Consider the following 3,740-nt stretch of genomic DNA (forward strand, 5'->3'; position numbering starts at 1 on the left):
GCAGTGCTGCATTTAACCACTGCGCCTTCTCTCCAAGAAGAGATTGGAAAGCCATTTGTCTGGGATGGTATAGGGTCTCCTCTTTAAGCAGGGGGTTGGGCTAGAAGACCTCCAAGGCCCCCTTCCAACTCTGTTATTCTGTTGTGTTAGGGCCCTGTTATTAAACCCAGCAACAACAACAACAACAACCTCATGGGGTCCTTGTGCAACCCATTTCCCTGCCCTGAAGGACCTCAAAGGCCCGAATGAGAAATCGTTGGAGGAGGAGGAGAAAAGGATGTTACAAAACGCAGGGACTTCTCGAAATCTCATTGTCTGGGAAGACGGACAGCGCCAGAAAGCATCGCAAACAGGAAGGGCAGGGATGTGAAAACAATTGGTTCTGTATAGGTGGTCCTCAACAATACCACTATCTTGGAAATCTCATTTTTTTCCTCTTTAGGGAGAAAGAAAGGATTTCTTCTTTTTTCTGCATCACACATCATCATCATCATCATCATCATCATCTTTCTTTAACAACCCCATAATCCCTTGCCGGGTGGAGTCAGAACAGAGCTAGCAGAGGGGTTACTGGCCAGATGCCTTTCCTGTTGCCAATGCAGAGTTATATTCAGCAGGTATATTCACATTGTGCCCAGGTAGAGAAACATCTGCCTCCCCCTAGAATCAAACTCACAGCTTCCTGATTACGAGGCAAGAACACCACCTCTAGGCCACTCCTTCTGTCTCACACATAATGCAGAATAAAAGACCAGGGGAAGAGAAGAAGAGGGGGGGAAAACATGCATGAAACATGAGTTTAAAAAAATAAAATAAATAAACAAGCTCCAGTGACAGATATACACATTTTAAACCATCAAAGGTTTAAAATAGAATCAGAAGGGATAGAATCAAGATCACGTGAAGTGTTAATACTTTATAAGGCCTTGGTAAGTCCGCACTTGGAATTCTGCATTCAGTTTTGGTCGCCACGATGTAGAAAAGATGTGGAGACTCTAGAAAGAGTGCAGAGAAGAGCAATAAAGAGGATTAGGGGACTGGAGACTAAAACATATGAAGAACGGTTGCAGGAACTGGGTATGGCTAGTCTAGTGAAGAGAAGGACCAGGAGAGACATGACAGCAGTCTTCCAATATCTCAGGGGTTGCCACAAAGAAGAGGGAGTCAACCTATTTTCCAAGGCACCTGAGGGTAGAACAAGAAGCAATGGGTGGAAACTAATCAAGGAGAGAAGCAACTTAGAACTGAGGAGAAATTTCCTGACAGTTAGAAGAATTAATCAGTGGAACAACCTGCCTCCAGAAGTTGTGAATGTCCCAACACAGGAAGTCTTTAAGAAGATGTTGGATAACCATTTGTCTGAAGTAGTGTAGGGTTTCCTGCCTAGGCAGGGGGTTGGACTAGAAGACCTCCAAGGTCCCTTCCAACTCTGCTATTCTATTCTAAAGCCTCCGAAAAACATGAATTATTCAGCAGCCCCAAAACATACACACACATAGGAAAATATCAGGAGTAATAATATTTCACCCATAATGAATGCTGCCTGCTTCTTTGCTTAGCATAATGGAAACCAATCAGAAACAAGAAGGCATTTACCTCTTTTTAAAATAACGGCTCGCACAAAAGTAATTGCTTCTTCTTCTTCTTCTTGATGTGACTCCCGTCAAGGTTTGCCCAGAAAGTGCAGGAATTAACAGATGAAATACCGGTCTTTTATTTTCTCATCTCGTGTCTTGGCCGGTGGTGTTAGACCGATGTTTATGGAGCAGGAACCTGGTTTCAAAAAAAAGCAAAAAAAAAACAACCAACCCAGCCTTTCTAAAGACATCGTAAACACCAGGTTTAGCTTTCTGATTTCCGGCAATATATAAATACAGAGCTTGCTGGTGTTGAAACACTTATGCTTCTCCTTGGTGGCTGCTGCACCTATTTTCTAACAGATGTGGAAGTGAAAAACTGGAACCTGGCATCTGAGAGGCGGAGAAAGCAGAGGTTTTTAAACTTTTAAGACGGGTGGATCCCAGTGTATTTGTGACGGTGGCATCATCCCGGAGACTTTCACAGCCATCTTCCAACAAGCAAGGACAATTGGGGGGGGGGGCTGGATTCACTTAATGACGGCACAATTCACTTAAAAACTGGAGTGATTCGCTTAACCATGGGCCAAAAAATAATATCATAAATCAGGCGCAATTCAATTAACAATTACTTGGTATTCTGTCACCTATCTATAGCTATCTATACTTAGGTGCACATACAACAAACCCACATAATTATTAAAGATTTTTGAGAGGAGCTGAGTCCACCTTCTCCTTGTTCTTGATGAACTGAGCAGTTAATTTTATATATATATGTGTGTGTGTGTGTGTATAAATAAATATAAATAAATATAAATATAAATATAAATATAAATAATATAAATAAATTAAAATAAAATAAATATAAATATAAATATAAATATAAATATAAATATAATATAAATATAAATATAAATATAAATATATAATATAAATATAAATATAAATAATATAAATATAAATAATATAAATATAAATATAAATATAAATAATATAATAATATAAATATAAATATATACATACATACATTCTTTGGCTTGCGCTCCCTGCAGCTGCTGAGCTCCTATCGATACTAAAAATGCTCCCTTTGGGGGCAGCCGGCATTCGAACTCGGGACTATAAGCCACGTCTTCATATCGTAAATATAATTTAAAAAATAAAAATATATGCAAAAAAAAACATTTTAAAAAGAAACAGGGCTGCCCAAGGTCTCTAAACCTTTGGCTCCCACAGTGACCAACCCAGCTTTCCAGCAAAAAGAAATGTTATGTTTTGCACGTTTTAAATCATTTTTCACTGCTTTATCTCGCCCGTAGCCAGGCGGGTAGCAAATAAATTTAGCAAATAAATTAAAATCTGCCAAAAAAAAAAGAAGAAGAGTGCAAAAGGAGGGAAAGTCAGGGAGCCTTAAGCAAACAGCCCAAAGTGCATGGAGAGACAGGAAATTCAATGAGTTTCCCACGACTTGGGCAAAGAATGCAGGCTGGCCTACCTTGAAAGGTTATTGTGCCAAAAAATATTTTTTTAAAAAAAAAAAGAGATGGCGTCTTCCTTTTCTTATTATTAAAAACATGCAGAGAAAACATACCTATTTGGCCTAACCCAGCTGGAGAACTTGGAAAAGGATAGCGAGAAAGAAAGAAAAAAAAAAACCAAAGCTCCACCCCTTTATATTCATAAATATTAATATTCATGAGGCTCATGATATCAATGAGGGGGCACCCACCATGCCTCGCGCGCGCATGAATAATAAAGACGGCCCCGTGCGGACTCCGCCCCCTCCGTCAAGGCCGAAGGTTCGCGGCAGCCGCTGGCTCGCTTCGTAGGGACGGTGCCGGAGGCCCCGGGGGCTCCCGCCGCTCGATTTCCCTCAGCGGCTTCGCTGTTCCGCGGCGCCGCCCCCCGCCCCGCCGCCCTCATGCTCTGAGACGCCACGGCTGAGGCTCCGCCCCTGGGGGCCGCTGAGCAACAGAGCACTCAGCCAATGGAGCGTCAGAGACCTCGGGAGGGCGGTTCTAAACGTGACGTCACCGTCTCCGTCATTCATAAGGCTTTAAAACGCCTCAACAGCGGGATTCCTATGCTGCATCAGTGACGTTCTAGGCATCGCCAGCTCCGTGGTAAAGGAGGCCTCCTGGGAGTTTGTGCGGTCATGCCGGAAAT

General features: G+C 42.1%; 1 protein-coding gene across 3 annotated transcripts in view; it reads right to left on the reverse strand.

Moving 5' to 3' along the window:
• The window catches only part of MEAK7 (MTOR associated protein, eak-7 homolog), a 24,542-nt gene extending 21,018 nt beyond the window's left edge, over positions 1 to 3,524 (reverse strand). Inside the window, exons 1-2 of one of the 3 annotated variants that reach the window (XM_032230539.1) lie at positions 3,304 to 3,524; positions 1,597 to 1,773 (exon numbers count right to left, since the gene is read on the reverse strand). The gene's annotated coding sequence lies outside the window, so the exon portion shown is untranslated. Of the gene's footprint in view, positions 1 to 915; positions 949 to 1,596; positions 1,774 to 2,604; positions 3,222 to 3,303 lie in introns of those variants that run through there. The other 2 variants (XM_032230540.1, XM_032230541.1) reach the window with 2 other exon arrangements.
• Positions 3,525 to 3,740: the final 216 nt, after the last annotated feature.

The sequence above is a fragment of the Thamnophis elegans genome, chromosome 14, assembly GCF_009769535.1.
Source record: "Thamnophis elegans isolate rThaEle1 chromosome 14, rThaEle1.pri, whole genome shotgun sequence".
NCBI classification, from domain to species: domain Eukaryota; kingdom Metazoa; phylum Chordata; class Lepidosauria; order Squamata; family Colubridae; genus Thamnophis; species Thamnophis elegans.